General features: G+C 47.1%; 10 non-coding genes and 2 pseudogenes across 10 annotated transcripts; all 12 read right to left on the bottom strand.

The window, feature by feature from the left end:
- Positions 1 to 212: 212 nt before the first annotated feature.
- On the bottom strand, positions 213 to 403 carry LOC142685765 (U2 spliceosomal RNA). The gene has a single exon (XR_012855213.1). It is a non-coding gene; the product is annotated as a U2 spliceosomal RNA (small nuclear RNA).
- Positions 404 to 1,695: 1,292 nt separating this feature from the next.
- LOC142685764 (U2 spliceosomal RNA) lies at positions 1,696 to 1,886 on the bottom strand. The gene has a single exon (XR_012855212.1). It is a non-coding gene; the product is annotated as a U2 spliceosomal RNA (small nuclear RNA).
- A 1,284-nt stretch (positions 1,887 to 3,170) lies between these two features.
- On the bottom strand, positions 3,171 to 3,361 carry LOC142685763 (U2 spliceosomal RNA). The gene has a single exon (XR_012855211.1). It is a non-coding gene; the product is annotated as a U2 spliceosomal RNA (small nuclear RNA).
- A 1,296-nt stretch (positions 3,362 to 4,657) lies between these two features.
- LOC142685840 (U2 spliceosomal RNA) lies at positions 4,658 to 4,848 on the bottom strand. The gene has a single exon (XR_012855280.1). It is a non-coding gene; the product is annotated as a U2 spliceosomal RNA (small nuclear RNA).
- A 1,308-nt stretch (positions 4,849 to 6,156) lies between these two features.
- Positions 6,157 to 6,347, bottom strand: LOC142685762 (U2 spliceosomal RNA). Its single transcript, XR_012855210.1, has one exon. It is a non-coding gene; the product is annotated as a U2 spliceosomal RNA (small nuclear RNA).
- Positions 6,348 to 7,587: 1,240 nt separating this feature from the next.
- Positions 7,588 to 7,778, bottom strand: LOC142685761 (U2 spliceosomal RNA). The gene has a single exon (XR_012855209.1). It is a non-coding gene; the product is annotated as a U2 spliceosomal RNA (small nuclear RNA).
- Positions 7,779 to 9,058: 1,280 nt separating this feature from the next.
- Positions 9,059 to 9,249, bottom strand: LOC142685759 (U2 spliceosomal RNA). The gene has a single exon (XR_012855208.1). It is a non-coding gene; the product is annotated as a U2 spliceosomal RNA (small nuclear RNA).
- A 1,296-nt stretch (positions 9,250 to 10,545) lies between these two features.
- On the bottom strand, positions 10,546 to 10,754 carry LOC142685875 (U2 spliceosomal RNA; annotated as a pseudogene).
- A 1,351-nt stretch (positions 10,755 to 12,105) lies between these two features.
- Positions 12,106 to 12,216, bottom strand: LOC142685878 (U2 spliceosomal RNA; annotated as a pseudogene).
- A 1,300-nt stretch (positions 12,217 to 13,516) lies between these two features.
- Positions 13,517 to 13,707, bottom strand: LOC142685758 (U2 spliceosomal RNA). The gene has a single exon (XR_012855207.1). It is a non-coding gene; the product is annotated as a U2 spliceosomal RNA (small nuclear RNA).
- Positions 13,708 to 14,991: 1,284 nt separating this feature from the next.
- On the bottom strand, positions 14,992 to 15,182 carry LOC142685756 (U2 spliceosomal RNA). The gene has a single exon (XR_012855205.1). It is a non-coding gene; the product is annotated as a U2 spliceosomal RNA (small nuclear RNA).
- A 1,288-nt stretch (positions 15,183 to 16,470) lies between these two features.
- On the bottom strand, positions 16,471 to 16,661 carry LOC142685755 (U2 spliceosomal RNA). Its single transcript, XR_012855204.1, has one exon. It is a non-coding gene; the product is annotated as a U2 spliceosomal RNA (small nuclear RNA).
- Positions 16,662 to 17,109: the final 448 nt, after the last annotated feature.

Genomic DNA, 17,109 nt, shown 5'->3' with positions numbered 1-17,109 from the left:
AAATGCCGGAAACACAGAAACACAGACGACACACAACAAGAGGTGGCAATCTATTCATTAATTGCATTTAATCAATGAGCTCATTATCACTCATGCATTGTCCAACAGGTGTTGAAATAATGGGATTAAAAGGGGAGATCCCTTCAGAAAGACAGAAACAATAGCAAAGACAAAAAACACTTTTGGAATCTGCTTTTAGTCAACACATAAGGAAAGGGTGCACCGGTCCTGGAAATACTGCAATACCAGGTCAATGCGTGGAGTGGACAGAGCAAGCTCTATTTCCATCTCCCTGTTCTAAAAATCCATTTAATATATGGTCCCCAGATAGGGGACGTATCAGATATTAAACTGATAAGAACAGATACTACACTTGATCTTAGCCAAAAGGCCGAGAAGCGATAACCCGAACGGGCCGCGCGTTGCCCGAGCCTGCCCGATACTGCTGTTCAGCCCTTGCAGCGATTCAGCCTACTTCTAGGCAATTCCATGGGGCCCTGCAGGCTCACACACTCACAGCTACACGGGAGGTGAATAAAGGCCGGAGAGGAAGCCAGACAGGATTTGCTTCTTTTGCTTGCACCACAATGCAGTGCTGAAAGAGGAGGAATCTACATAAAAACGCCTTCCTGGCAACGCCCAAATGCCCTGCTGCCATGCAGATAAACACTGGCAGCGGCAGCAAGTGCATGCCCACAGCCACCCCATGTTCCTTCACACCTTGTATCAGCTGTAATCCAGTCCAGTCCAGTGCTGCCTGCTGAGCAGCACTGACCAACACTGCCTGGGCCCAGGCTTTTATCTCTGAGGCCCCATTATGATGTCAGAAAGCTGGCTCTGGAATCCTGAGGGCTCCACTATGACACGTGCAAAGTTCCGTCTGAACTTTATATAAGACGGTGAGGCTCAGTCAGTCACTCAGTGTTGCCTGAGAGGGCAACACTGCAACAGCCGGCCGCCAGGCTGTCTTTTTTTTGCACAGCTAGTTGCCTCCAGGAGGCCACAAGAGGGAGACAAGGGACTGCAAAATGGAAAATAGGCATCCACCAACTTTACAGACAACTTCTCCTTGCTCCTACAACCTCCATCCTTGCACAGTTTGTTATTCTTCTAGGTAACATAGTAACAAATCCAAATTGCTGCTCTCTTTGTAGGCAAGCAAGGCTTTGTTGCAACTGCAATTCTTACTTCTTCTTGAAATGTAGGGACGACAGTACATTCCATCACATCCATCTAGTGTACACAGGTAGGTCCATTGTGGCGGGCAGGCGAGCGGGCGGGCTGCTTTATTGGCTGTTTGCTGTTCCCCTACTCCACTCCACTATTTGACTGTTGTGCTGCATCAATCAATCAATCAATCAATCAATCAATCAATCAATCAATCAATCAATCAATCAGTGGCTGGCTCAGGTGCAGCTCTTTAACTTACCTAAAAGGGAGGGCGGAGAGAAGACAAGGAAGGTGAATGAGGTGTTCCAATGTGAAATGCCGGAAACACAGAAACACAGACGACACACAACAAGAGGTGGCAATCTATTCATTAATTGCATTTAATCAATGAGCTCATTATCACTCATGCATTGTCCAACAGGTGTTGAAATAATGGGATTAAAAGGGGAGATCCCTTCAGAAAGACAGAAACAATAGCAAAGACAAAAAACACTTTTGGAATCTGCTTTTAGTCAACACATAAGGAAAGGGTGCACCGGTCCTGGAAATACTGCAATACCAGGTCAATGCGTGGAGTGGACAGAGCAAGCTCTATTTCCATCTCCCTGTTCTAAAAATCCATTTAATATATGGTCCCCAGATAGGGGACGTATCAGATATTAAACTGATAAGAACAGATACTACACTTGATCTTAGCCAAAAGGCCGAGAAGCGATAACCCGAACGGGCCGCGCGTTGCCCGAGCCTGCCCGATACTGCTGTTCAGCCCTTGCAGCGATTCAGCCTACTTCTAGGCAATTCCATGGGGCCCTGCAGGCTCACACACTCACAGCTACACGGGAGGTGAATAAAGGCCGGAGAGGAAGCCAGACAGGATTTGCTTCTTTTGCTTGCACCACAATGCAGTGCTGAAAGAGGAGGAATCTACATAAAAACGCCTTCCTGGCAACGCCCAAATGCCCTGCTGCCATGCAGATAAACACTGGCAGCGGCAGCAAGTGCATGCCCACAGCCACCCCTTGTTCCTTCACACCTTGTATCAGCTGTAATCCAGTCCAGTCCAGTGCTGCCTGCTGAGCAGCACTGACCAACACTGCCTGGGCCCAGGCTTTTATCTCTGAGGCCCCATTATGATGTCAGAAAGCTGGCTCTGGAATCCTGAGGGCTCCACTATGACACGTGCAAAGTTCCGTCTGAACTTTATATAAGACGGTGAGGCTCAGTCAGTCACTCAGTGTTGCCTGAGAGGGCAACACTGCAACAGCCGGCCGCCAGGCTGTCTTTTTTTTGCACAGCTAGTTGCCTCCAGGAGGCCACAAGAGGGAGACAAGGGACTGCAAAATGGAAAATAGGCATCCACCAACTTTACAGACAACTTCTCCTTGCTCCTACAACCTCCATCCTTGCACAGTTTGTTATTCTTCTAGGTAACATAGTAACAAATCCAAATTGCTGCTCTCTTTGTAGGCAAGCAAGGCTTTGTTGCAACTGCAATTCTTACTTCTTCTTGAAATGTAGGGACGACAGTACATTCCATCACATCCATCTAGTGTACACAGGTAGGTCCATTGTGGCGGGCAGGCGAGCGGGCGGGCTGCTTTATTGGCTGTTTGCTGTTCCCCTACTCCACTCCACTATTTGACTGTTGTGCTGCATCAATCAATCAATCAATCAATCAATCAATCAATCAATCAATCAATCAGTGGCTGGCTCAGGTGCAGCTCTTTAACTTACCTAAAAGGGAGGGCGGAGAGAAGACAAGGAAGGTGAATGAGGTGTTCCAATGTGAAATGCCGGAAACACAGAAACACAGACGACACACAACAAGAGGTGGCAATCTATTCATTAATTGCATTTAATCAATGAGCTCATTATCACTCATGCATTGTCCAACAGGTGTTGAAATAATGGGATTAAAAGGGGAGATCCCTTCAGAAAGACAGAAACAATAGCAAAGACAAAAAACACTTTTGGCATCTGCTTTTAGTCAACACATAAGGAAAGGGTGCACCGGTCCTGGAAATACTGCAATACCAGGTCAATGCGTGGAGTGGACAGAGCAAGCTCTATTTCCATCTCCCTGTTCTAAAAATCCATTTAATATATGGTCCCCAGATAGGGGACGTATCAGATATTAAACTGATAAGAACAGATACTACACTTGATCTTAGCCAAAAGGCCGAGAAGCGATAACCCGAACGGGCCGCGCGTTGCCCGAGCCTGCCCGATACTGCTGTTCAGCCCTTGCAGCGATTCAGCCTACTTCTAGGCAATTCCATGGGGCCCTGCAGGCTCACACACTCACAGCTACACGGGAGGTGAATAAAGGCCGGAGAGGAAGCCAGACAGGATTTGCTTCTTTTGCTTGCACCACAATGCAGTGCTGAAAGAGGAGGAATCTACATAAAAACGCCTTCCTGGCAACGCCCAAATGCCCTGCTGCCATGCAGATAAACACTGGCAGCGGCAGCAAGTGCATGCCCACAGCCACCCCTTGTTCCTTCACACCTTGTATCAGCTGTAATCCAGTCCAGTCCAGTGCTGCCTGCTGAGCAGCACTGACCAACACTGCCTGGGCCCAGGCTTTTATCTCTGAGGCCCCATTATGATGTCAGAAAGCTGGCTCTGGAATCCTGAGGGCTCCACTATGACACGTGCAAAGTTCCGTCTGAACTTTATATAAGACGGTGAGGCTCAGTCAGTCACTCAGTGTTGCCTGAGAGGGCAACACTGCAACAGCCGGCCGCCAGGCTGTCTTTTTTTTGCACAGCTAGTTGCCTCCAGGAGGCCACAAGAGGGAGACAAGGGACTGCAAAATGGAAAATAGGCATCCACCAACTTTACAGACAACTTCTCCTTGCTCCTACAACCTCCATCCTTGCACAGTTTGTTATTCTTCTAGGTAACATAGTAACAAATCCAAATTGCTGCTCTCTTTGTAGGCAAGCAAGGCTTTGTTGCAACTGCAATTCTTACTTCTTCTTGAAATGTAGGGACGACAGTACATTCCATCACATCCATCTAGTGTACACAGGTAGGTCCATTGTGGCGGGCAGGCGAGCGGGCGGGCTGCTTTATTGGCTGTTTGCTGTTCCCCTACTCCACTCCACTATTTGACTGTTGTGCTGCATCAATCAATCAATCAATCAATCAATCAATCAATCAATCAATCAATCAATCAATCAATCAGTGGCTGGCTCAGGTGCAGCTCTTTAACTTACCTAAAAGGGAGGGCGGAGAGAAGACAAGGAAGGTGAATGAGGTGTTCCAATGTGAAATGCCGGAAACACAGAAACACAGACGACACACAACAAGAGGTGGCAATCTATTCATTAATTGCATTTAATCAATGAGCTCATTATCACTCATGCATTGTCCAACAGGTGTTGAAATAATGGGATTAAAAGGGGAGATCCCTTCAGAAAGACAGAAACAATAGCAAAGACAAAAAACACTTTTGGAATCTGCTTTTAGTCAACACATAAGGAAAGGGTGCACCGGTCCTGGAAATACTGCAATACCAGGTCAATGCGTGGAGTGGACAGAGCAAGCTCTATTTCCATCTCCCTGTTCTAAAAATCCATTTAATATATGGTCCCCAGATAGGGGACGTATCAGATGTTAAACTGATAAGAACAGATACTACACTTGATCTTAGCCAAAAGGCCGAGAAGCGATAACCCGAACGGGCCGCGCGTTGCCCGAGCCTGCCCGATACTGCTGTTCAGCCCTTGCAGCGATTCAGCCTACTTCTAGGCAATTCCATGGGGCCCTGCAGGCTCACACACTCACAGCTACACGGGAGGTGAATAAAGGCCGGAGAGGAAGCCAGACAGGATTTGCTTCTTTTGCTTGCACCACAATGCAGTGCTGAAAGAGGAGGAATCTACATAAAAACGCCTTCCTGGCAACGCCCAAATGCCCTGCTGCCATGCAGATAAACACTGGCAGCGGCAGCAAGTGCATGCCCACAGCCACCCCTTGTTCCTTCACACCTTGTATCAGCTGTAATCCAGTCCAGTCCAGTGCTGCCTGCTGAGCAGCACTGACCAACACTGCCTGGGCCCAGGCTTTTATCTCTGAGGCCCCATTATGATGTCAGAAAGCTGGCTCTGGAATCCTGAGGGCTCCACTATGACACGTGCAAAGTTCCGTCTGAACTTTATATAAGACGGTGAGGCTCAGTCAGTCACTCAGTGTTGCCTGAGAGGGCAACACTGCAACAGCCGGCCGCCAGGCTGTCTTTTTTTTGCACAGCTAGTTGCCTCCAGGAGGCCACAAGAGGGAGACAAGGGACTGCAAAATGGAAAATAGGCATCCACCAACTTTACAGACAACTTCTCCTTGCTCCTACAACCTCCATCCTTGCACAGTTTGTTATTCTTCTAGGTAACATAGTAACAAATCCAAATTGCTGCTCTCTTTGTAGGCAAGCAAGGCTTTGTTGCAACTGCAATTCTTACTTCTTCTTGAAATGTAGGGACGACAGTACATTCCATCACATCCATCTAGTGTACACAGGTAGGTCCATTGTGGCGGGCAGGCGAGCGGGCGGGCTGCTTTATTGGCTGTTTGCTGTTCCCCTACTCCACTCCACTATTTGACTGTTGTGCTGCATCAATCAATCAATCAATCAATCAATCAATCAATCAATCAATCAATCAATCAATCAATCAATCAATCAATCAGTGGCTGGCTCAGGTGCAGCTCTTTAACTTACCTAAAAGGGAGGGCGGAGAGAAGACAAGGAAGGTGAATGAGGTGTTCCAATGTGAAATGCCGGAAACACAGAAACACAGACGACACACAACAAGAGGTGGCAATCTATTCATTAATTGCATTTAATCAATGAGCTCATTATCACTCATGCATTGTCCAACAGGTGTTGAAATAATGGGATTAAAAGGGGAGATCCCTTCAGAAAGACAGAAACAATAGCAAAGACAAAAAACACTTTTGGAATCTGCTTTTAGTCAACACATAAGGAAAGGGTGCACCGGTCCTGGAAATACTGCAATACCAGGTCAATGCGTGGAGTGGACAGAGCAAGCTCTATTTCCATCTCCCTGTTCTAAAAATCCATTTAATATATGGTCCCCAGATAGGGGACGTATCAGATATTAAACTGATAAGAACAGATACTACACTTGATCTTAGCCAAAAGGCCGAGAAGCGATAACCCGAACGGGCCGCGCGTTGCCCGAGCCTGCCCGATACTGCTGTTCAGCCCTTGCAGCGATTCAGCCTACTTCTAGGCAATTCCATGGGGCCCTGCAGGCTCACACACTCACAGCTACACGGGAGGTGAATAAAGGCCGGAGAGGAAGCCAGACAGGATTTGCTTCTTTTGCTTGCACCACAATGCAGTGCTGAAAGAGGAGGAATCTACATAAAAACGCCTTCCTGGCAACGCCCAAATGCCCTGCTGCCATGCAGATAAACACTGGCAGCGGCAGCAAGTGCATGCCCACAGCCCAGCACTGACCAACACTGCCTGGGCCCAGGCTTTTATCTCTGAGGCCCCATTATGATGTCAGAAAGCTGGCTCTGGAATCCTGAGGGCTCCACTATGACACGTGCAAAGTTCCGTCTGAACTTTATATAAGACGGTGAGGCTCAGTCAGTCACTCAGTGTTGCCTGAGAGGGCAACACTGCAACAGCCGGCCGCCAGGCTGTCTTTTTTTTGCACAGCTAGTTGCCTCCAGGAGGCCACAAGAGGGAGACAAGGGACTGCAAAATGGAAAATAGGCATCCACCAACTTTACAGACAACTTCTCCTTGCTCCTACAACCTCCATCCTTGCACAGTTTGTTATTCTTCTAGGTAACATAGTAACAAATCCAAATTGCTGCTCTCTTTGTAGGCAAGCAAGGCTTTGTTGCAACTGCAATTCTTACTTCTTCTTGAAATGTAGGGACGACAGTACATTCCATCACATCCATCTAGTGTACACAGGTAGGTCCATTGTGGCGGGCAGGCGAGCGGGCGGGCTGCTTTATTGGCTGTTTGCTGTTCCCCTACTCCACTCCACTATTTGACTGTTGTGCTGCATCAATCAATCAATCAATCAATCAATCAATCAATCAATCAATCAATCAATCAATCAATCAATCAATCAGTGGCTGGCTCAGGTGCAGCTCTTTAACTTACCTAAAAGGGAGGGCGGAGAGAAGACAAGGAAGGTGAATGAGGTGTTCCAATGTGAAATGCCGGAAACACAGAAACACAGACGACACACAACAAGAGGTGGCAATCTATTCATTAATTGCATTTAATCAATGAGCTCATTATCACTCATGCATTGTCCAACAGGTGTTGAAATAATGGGATTAAAAGGGGAGATCCCTTCAGAAAGACAGAAACAATAGCAAAGACAAAAAACACTTTTGGAATCTGCTTTTAGTCAACACATAAGGAAAGGGTGCACCGGTCCTGGAAATACTGCAATACCAGGTCAATGCGTGGAGTGGACAGAGCAAGCTCTATTTCCATCTCCCTGTTCTAAAAATCCATTTAATATATGGTCCCCAGATAGGGGACGTATCAGATATTAAACTGATAAGAACAGATACTACACTTGATCTTAGCCAAAAGGCCGAGAAGCGATAACCCGAACGGGCCGCGCGTTGCCCGAGCCTGCCCGATACTGCTGTTCAGCCCTTGCAGCGATTCAGCCTACTTCTAGGCAATTCCATGGGGCCCTGCAGGCTCACACACTCACAGCTACACGGGAGGTGAATAAAGGCCGGAGAGGAAGCCAGACAGGATTTGCTTCTTTTGCTTGCACCACAATGCAGTGCTGAAAGAGGAGGAATCTACATAAAAACGCCTTCCTGGCAACGCCCAAATGCCCTGCTGCCATGCAGATAAACACTGGCAGCGGCAGCAAGTGCATGCCCACAGCCACCCCTTGTTCCTTCACACCTTGTATCAGCTGTAATCCAGTCCAGTCCAGTGCTGCCTGCTGAGCAGCACTGACCAACACTGCCTGGGCCCAGGCTTTTATCTCTGAGGCCCCATTATGATGTCAGAAAGCTGGCTCTGGAATCCTGAGGGCTCCACTATGACACGTGCAAAGTTCCGTCTGAACTTTATATAAGACGGTGAGGCTCAGTCAGTCACTCAGTGTTGCCTGAGAGGGCAACACTGCAACAGCCGGCCGCCAGGCTGTCTTTTTTCTGCACAGCTAGTTGCCTCCAGGAGGCCACAAGAGGGAGACAAGGGACTGCAAAATGGAAAATAGGCATCCACCAACTTTACAGACAACTTCTCCTTGCTCCTACAACCTCCATCCTTGCACAGTTTGTTATTCTTCTAGGTAACATAGTAACAAATCCAAATTGCTGCTCTCTTTGTAGGCAAGCAAGGCTTTGTTGCAACTGCAATTCTTACTTCTTCTTGAAATGTAGGGACGACAGTACATTCCATCACATCCATCTAGTGTACACAGGTAGGTCCATTGTGGCGGGCAGGCGAGCGGGCGGGCTGCTTTATTGGCTGTTTGCTGTTCCCCTACTCCACTCCACTATTTGACTGTTGTGCTGCATCAATCAATCAATCAATCAATCAATCAATCAATCAATCAATCAGTGGCTGGCTCAGGTGCAGCTCTTTAACTTACCTAAAAGGGAGGGCGGAGAGAAGACAAGGAAGGTGAATGAGGTGTTCCAATGTGAAATGCCGGAAACACAGAAACACAGACGACACACAACAAGAGGTGGCAATCTATTCATTAATTGCATTTAATCAATGAGCTCATTATCACTCATGCATTGTCCAACAGGTGTTGAAATAATGGGATTAAAAGGGGAGATCCCTTCAGAAAGACAGAAACAATAGCAAAGACAAAAAACACTTTTGGAATCTGCTTTTAGTCAACACATAAGGAAAGGGTGCACCGGTCCTGGAAATACTGCAATACCAGGTCAATGCGTGGAGTGGACAGAGCAAGCTCTATTTCCATCTCCCTGTTCTAAAAATCCATTTAATATATGGTCCCCAGATAGGGGACGTATCAGATATTAAACTGATAAGAACAGATACTACACTTGATCTTAGCCAAAAGGCCGAGAAGCGATAACCCGAACGGGCCGCGCGTTGCCCGAGCCTGCCCGATACTGCTGTTCAGCCCTTGCAGCGATTCAGCCTACTTCTAGGCAATTCCATGGGGCCCTGCAGGCTCACACACTCACAGCTACACGGGAGGTGAATAAAGGCCGGAGAGGAAGCCAGACAGGATTTGCTTCTTTTGCTTGCACCACAATGCAGTGCTGAAAGAGGAGGAATCTACATAAAAACGCCTTCCTGGCAACGCCCAAATGCCCTGCTGCCATGCAGATAAACACTGGCAGCGGCAGCAAGTGCATGCCCACAGCCACCCCTTGTTCCTTCACACCTTGTATCAGCTGTAATCCAGTCCAGTCCAGTGCTGCCTGCTGAGCAGCACTGACCAACACTGCCTGGGCCCAGGCTTTTATCTCTGAGGCCCCATTATGATGTCAGAAAGCTGGCTCTGGAATCCTGAGGGCTCCACTATGACACGTGCAAAGTTCCGTCTGAACTTTATATAAGACGGTGAGGCTCAGTCAGTCACTCAGTGTTGCCTGAGAGGGCAACACTGCAACAGCCGGCCGCCAGGCTGTCTTTTTTTTGCACAGCTAGTTGCCTCCAGGAGGCCACAAGAGGGAGACAAGGGACTGCAAAATGGAAAATAGGCATCCACCAACTTTACAGACAACTTCTCCTTGCTCCTACAACCTCCATCCTTGCACAGTTTGTTATTCTTCTAGGTAACATAGTAACAAATCCAAATTGCTGCTCTCTTTGTAGGCAAGCAAGGCTTTGTTGCAACTGCAATTCTTACTTCTTCTTGAAATGTAGGGACGACAGTACATTCCATCACATCCATCTAGTGTACACAGGTAGGTCCATTGTGGCGGGCAGGCGAGCGGGCGGGCTGCTTTATTGGCTGTTTGCTGTTCCCCTACTCCACTCCACTATTTGACTGTTGTGCTGCATCAATCAATCAATCAATCAATCAATCAATCAATCAATCAATCAATCAATCAATCAATCAGTGGCTGGCTCAGGTGCAGCTCTTTAACTTACCTAAAAGGGAGGGCGGAGAGAAGACAAGGAAGGTGAATGAGGTGTTCCAATGTGAAATGCCGGAAACACAGAAACACAGACGACACACAACAAGAGGTGGCAATCTATTCATTAATTGCATTTAATCAATGAGCTCATTATCACTCATGCATTGTCCAACAGGTGTTGAAATAATGGGATTAAAAGGGGAGATCCCTTCAGAAAGACAGAAACAATAGCAAAGACAAAAAACACTTTTGGAATCTGCTTTTAGTCAACACATAAGGAAAGGGTGCACCGGTCCTGGAAATACTGCAATACCAGGTCAATGCGTGGAGTGGACAGAGCAAGCTCTATTTCCATCTCCCTGTTCTAAAAATCCATTTAATATATGGTCCCCAGATAGGGGACGTATCAGATATTAAACTGATAAGAACAGATTTTTTTTTTTTTTTTTTTTTTTTTTTTTTCATTCAGATCACGTCTTAAAAATCATAAAATTCAAAATAAAAAAGACTTAGATCATCACAATGAAAACTGAAAACGTATAATTAACTTTTGTTTTCCTCTTTCCTTTTTTCCTTTTAAGAAATCAAAAAAACATTCCTTTTTTAACAGCAATAGTTCCTAACATATCCACTAAATGTTCCTGCAAATCATTACCATCCCATTCACAGTTTACAATGCACGCTAACCACGTTGGCACACCATACCGTTCAAGAAACCCTGGTAAATTTTCTCTTACACAGAGCCGCACCCTTCTCCGCATTTTTTCAAAATTAATTTTACTACGTAACTGCTCTACTTCTTCCAGTAACCTGTCTCTTTCTGCTCTTTCCTCTTCTGAAATGACACTTTTTTTCTTTCTCTCTGCTTTTTTCCTTTTTTTCTCATCACTTTGCCCACTTCCTTCCAATTTCTGAAGCTTTCCTTCTTCCAAACTAACTTCCGCTTCCTTTCTTTTGACTATCTTCTTATTTTCCTCTTGTACCTCACGTTTGCTTTTCTTTGGGCATGATTTGAATATGTGCCCCTCCTCTCCACACATATTACATACTTTCCCTTTCTGACATTCATTATACTTATGCCCCTCTTGCAGACATTTTGTACACATTACTTTCTCACACGTTTCTCTCTCATGACCATAATCTTTACAATTCAAACAAAACATATCCATTCCCAAAAAAAATAAATTTCCACATGCACTTCCAATCTTAAACCGCGCTGGAGGAAACAATAGGTTTCTAGATTCACCAATTCTCACAAATTTACAAAGAAATTTCCATTTCCCAGTCCAAAATCCAAAGGGGTTAAACACTTTCCCCTTTCCCACCACCTCCTCACAAAACTTAGTGAGAAATGACTTAATGTCCTCTTCCTCCACGTAAGGCGAAAACATCTTTACGACCACCAACTTCTTGTTTGGCACAAAATGTGGTGTTACCTTCACACCCACAAGTCTTGGGTCCCTTTTACCTTCCTTCAAGCGTTCCAAAAAATCTGAATAAATTTCTTCTGTAGCGAAGGTAACGTCAAAGCACCCTCTCCTCGGATAGTCCATCACCGCCAAAATGCACGATCTCTCCAGCTGAAAGAAATCCAACAAAAGGACCTTCGTGATGTACTCCAAATCCTTCCTTTGCCTCTCAGATTCCTCCACGAAAAACCGGACCGCATTCCTGGTTCGCATATGTTCGGGAATTTCCTCCATCCTGCTCCAAAAGAATTCCAGCAATCTCCAAAGAAATACCTTCAGTACCGGAGTACCAGGCAGGTGATCGCTCCCCGTTGCCCTGGACTAATCCTCCTCCCCAATAGCAGCAGAGGGGTGAAGTCTCTCCTAAGAGAAACGATCCCCCCAGGCCAAGGAAAAGGGTACCAGGGCACCTCCTGACCAAGAAACAAGGCAATACCCTAAAGTACTACACTTGATCTTAGCCAAAAGGCCGAGAAGCGATAACCCGAACGGGCCGCGCGTTGCCCGAGCCTGCCCGATACTGCTGTTCAGCCCTTGCAGCGATTCAGCCTACTTCTAGGCAATTCCATGGGGCCCTGCAGGCTCACACACTCACAGCTACACGGGAGGTGAATAAAGGCCGGAGAGGAAGCCAGACAGGATTTGCTTCTTTTGCTTGCACCACAATGCAGTGCTGAAAGAGGAGGAATCTACATAAAAACGCCTTCCTGGCAACGCCCAAATGCCCTGCTGCCATGCAGATAAACACTGGCAGCGGCAGCAAGTGCATGCCCACAGCCACCCCTTGTTCCTTCACACCTTGTATCAGCTGTAATCCAGTCCAGTCCAGTGCTGCCTGCTGAGCAGCACTGACCAACACTGCCTGGGCCCAGGCTTTTATCTCTGAGGCCCCATTATGATGTCAGAAAGCTGGCTCTGGAATCCTGAGGGCTCCACTATGACACGTGCAAAGTTCCGTCTGAACTTTATATAAGACGGTGAGGCTCAGTCAGTCACTCAGTGTTGCCTGAGAGGGCAACACTGCAACAGCCGGCCGCCAGGCTGTCTTTTTTTTGCACAGCTAGTTGCCTCCAGGAGGCCACAAGAGGGAGACAAGGGACTGCAAAATGGAAAATAGGCATCCACCAACTTTACAGACAACTTCTCCTTGCTCCTACAACCTCCATCCTTGCACAGTTTGTTATTCTTCTAGGTAACATAGTAACAAATCCAAATTGCTGCTCTCTTTGTAGGCAAGCAAGGCTTTGTTGCAACTGCAATTCTTACTTCTTCTTGAAATGTAGGGACGACAGTACATTCCATCACATCCATCTAGTGTACACAGGTAGGTCCATTGTGGCGGGCAGGCGAGCGGGCGGGCTGCTTTATTGGCTGTTTGCTGTTCCCCTACTCCACTCCACTATTTGACTGTTGTGCTGCATCAATCAATCAATCAATCAATCAATCAATCAATCAATCAATCAATCAATCAATCAATCAATCAGTGGCTGGCTCAGGTGCAGCTCTTTAACTTACCTAAAAGGGAGGGCGGAGAGAAGACAAGGAAGGTGAATGAGGTGTTCCAATGTGAAATGCCGGAAACACAGAAACACAGACGACACACAACAAGAGGTGGCAATCTATTCATTAATTGCATTTAATCAATGAGCTCATTATCACTCATGCATTGTCCAACAGGTGTTGAAATAATGGGATTAAAAGGGGAGATCCCTTCAGAAAGACAGAAACAATAGCAAAGACAAAAAACACTTTTGGAATCTGCTTTTAGTCAACACATAAGGAAAGGGTGCACCGGTCCTGGAAATACTGCAATACCAGGTCAATGCGTGGAGTGGACAGAGCAAGCTCTATTTCCATCTCCCTGTTCTAAAAATCCATTTAATATATGGTCCCCAGATAGGGGACGTATCAGATATTAAACTGATAAGAACAGATACTACACTTGATCTTAGCCAAAAGGCCGAGAAGCGATAACCCGAACGGGCCGCGCGTTGCCCGAGCCTGCCCGATACTGCTGTTCAGCCCTTGCAGCGATTCAGCCTACTTCTAGGCAATTCCATGGGGCCCTGCAGGCTCACACACTCACAGCTACACGGGAGGTGAATAAAGGCCGGAGAGGAAGCCAGACAGGATTTGCTTCTTTTGCTTGCACCACAATGCAGTGCTGAAAGAGGAGGAATCTACATAAAAACGCCTTCCTGGCAACGCCCAAATGCCCTGCTGCCATGCAGATAAACACTGGCAGCGGCAGCAAGTGCATGCCCACAGCCACCCCTTGTTCCTTCACACCTTGTATCAGCTGTAATCCAGTCCAGTCCAGTGCTGCCTGCTGAGCAGCACTGACCAACACTGCCTGGGCCCAGGCTTTTATCTCTGAGGCCCCATTATGATGTCAGAAAGCTGGCTCTGGAATCCTGAGGGCTCCACTATGACACGTGCAAAGTTCCGTCTGAACTTTATATAAGACGGTGAGGCTCAGTCAGTCACTCAGTGTTGCCTGAGAGGGCAACACTGCAACAGCCGGCCGCCAGGCTGTCTTTTTTTTGCACAGCTAGTTGCCTCCAGGAGGCCACAAGAGGGAGACAAGGGACTGCAAAATGGAAAATAGGCATCCACCAACTTTACAGACAACTTCTCCTTGCTCCTACAACCTCCATCCTTGCACAGTTTGTTATTCTTCTAGGTAACATAGTAACAAATCCAAATTGCTGCTCTCTTTGTAGGCAAGCAAGGCTTTGTTGCAACTGCAATTCTTACTTCTTCTTGAAATGTAGGGACGACAGTACATTCCATCACATCCATCTAGTGTACACAGGTAGGTCCATTGTGGCGGGCAGGCGAGCGGGCGGGCTGCTTTATTGGCTGTTTGCTGTTCCCCTACTCCACTCCACTATTTGACTGTTGTGCTGCATCAATCAATCAATCAATCAATCAATCAATCAATCAATCAATCAATCAGTGGCTGGCTCAGGTGCAGCTCTTTAACTTACCTAAAAGGGAGGGCGGAGAGAAGACAAGGAAGGTGAATGAGGTGTTCCAATGTGAAATGCCGGAAACACAGAAACACAGACGACACACAACAAGAGGTGGCAATCTATTCATTAATTGCATTTAATCAATGAGCTCATTATCACTCATGCATTGTCCAACAGGTGTTGAAATAATGGGATTAAAAGGGGAGATCCCTTCAGAAAGACAGAAACAATAGCAAAGACAAAAAACACTTTTGGAATCTGCTTTTAGTCAACACATAAGGAAAGGGTGCACCGGTCCTGGAAATACTGCAATACCAGGTCAATGCGTGGAGTGGACAGAGCAAGCTCTATTTCCATCTCCCTGTTCTAAAAATCCATTTAATATATGGTCCCCAGATAGGGGACGTATCAGATATTAAACTGATAAGAACAGATACTACACTTGATCTTAGCCAAAAGGCCGAGAAGCGATAACCCGAACGGGCCGCGCGTTGCCCGAGCCTGCCCGATACTGCTGTTCAGCCCTTGCAGCGATTCAGCCTACTTCTAGGCAATTCCATGGGGCCCTGCAGGCTCACACACTCACAGCTACACGGGAGGTGAATAAAGGCCGGAGAGGAAGCCAGACAGGATTTGCTTCTTTTGCTTGCACCACAATGCAGTGCTGAAAGAGGAGGAATCTACATAAAAACGCCTTCCTGGCAACGCCCAAATGCCCTGCTGCCATGCAGATAAACACTGGCAGCGGCAGCAAGTGCATGCCCACAGCCACCCCTTGTTCCTTCACACCTTGTATCAGCTGTAATCCAGTCCAGTCCAGTGCTGCCTGCTGAGCAGCACTGACCAACACTGCCTGGGCCCAGGCTTTTATCTCTGAGGCCCCATTATGATGTCAGAAAGCTGGCTCTGGAATCCTGAGGGCTCCACTATGACACGTGCAAAGTTCCGTCTGAACTTTATATAAGACGGTGAGGCTCAGTCAGTCACTCAGTGTTGCCTGAGAGGGCAACACTGCAACAGCCGGCCGCCAGGCTGTCTTTTTTTTGCACAGCTAGTTGCCTCCAGGAGGCCACAAGAGGGAGACAAGGGACTGCAAAATGGAAAATAGGCATCCACCAACTTTACAGACAACTTCTCCTTGCTCCTACAACCTCCATCCTTGCACAGTTTGTTATTCTTCTAGGTAACATAGTAACAAATCCAAATTGCTGCTCTCTTTGTAGGCAAGCAAGGCTTTGTTGCAACTGCAATTCTTACTTCTTCTTGAAATGTAGGGACGACAGTACATTCCATCACATCCATCTAGTGTACACAGGTAGGTCCATTGTGGCGGGCAGGCGAGCGGGCGGGCTGCTTTATTGGCTGTTTGCTGTTCCCCTACTCCACTCCACTATTTGACTGTTGTGCTGCATCAATCAATCAATCAATCAATCAATCAATCAATCAATCAATCAATCAATCAGTGGCTGGCTCAGGTGCAGCTCTTTAACTTACCTAAAAGGGAGGGCGGAGAGAAGACAAGGAAGGTGAATGAGGTGTTCCAATGTGAAATGCCGGAAACACAGAAACACAGACGACACACAACAAGAGGTGGCAATCTATTCATTAATTGCATTTAATCAATGAGCTCATTATCACTCATGCATTGTCCAACAGGTGTTGAAATAATGGGATTAAAAGGGGAGATCCCTTCAGAAAGACAGAAACAATAGCAAAGACAAAAAACACTTTTGGAATCTGCTTTTAGTCAACACATAAGGAAAGGGTGCACCGGTCCTGGAAATACTGCAATACCAGGTCAATGCGTGGAGTGGACAGAGCAAGCTCTATTTCCATCTCCCTGTTCTAAAAATCCATTTAATATATGGTCCCCAGATAGGGGACGTATCAGATATTAAACTGATAAGAACAGATACTACACTTGATCTTAGCCAAAAGGCCGAGAAGCGATAACCCGAACGGGCCGCGCGTTGCCCGAGCCTGCCCGATACTGCTGTTCAGCCCTTGCAGCGATTCAGCCTACTTCTAGGCAATTCCATGGGGCCCTGCAGGCTCACACACTCACAGCTACACGGGAGGTGAATAAAGGCCGGAGAGGAAGCCAGACGTGATTTGCTTCTTTTGCTTGCACCACAATGCAGTGCTGAAAGAGGAGGAATCTACATAAAAACGCCTTCCTGGCAACGCCCAAATGCCCTGCTGCCATGCAGATAAACACTGGCAGCGGCAGCAAGTGCATGCCCACAGCCACCCCTTGTTCCTTCACACCATGTATCAGCTGTAATCCAGTCCAGTCCAGTGCTGCCTGCTGAGCAGCACTGACCAACACTGCCTGGGCCCAGGCTTTTATCTCTGAGGCCCCATTATGATGTCAGAAAGCTGGCTCTGGAATCCTGAGG

The sequence above is a fragment of the Rhinoderma darwinii genome, assembly GCF_050947455.1.
Source record: "Rhinoderma darwinii isolate aRhiDar2 chromosome 5 unlocalized genomic scaffold, aRhiDar2.hap1 SUPER_5_unloc_15, whole genome shotgun sequence".
NCBI classification, from domain to species: Eukaryota; Metazoa; Chordata; class Amphibia; order Anura; family Rhinodermatidae; genus Rhinoderma; species Rhinoderma darwinii.
This window is presented reverse-complemented; position numbering and strand designations above follow the sequence as displayed.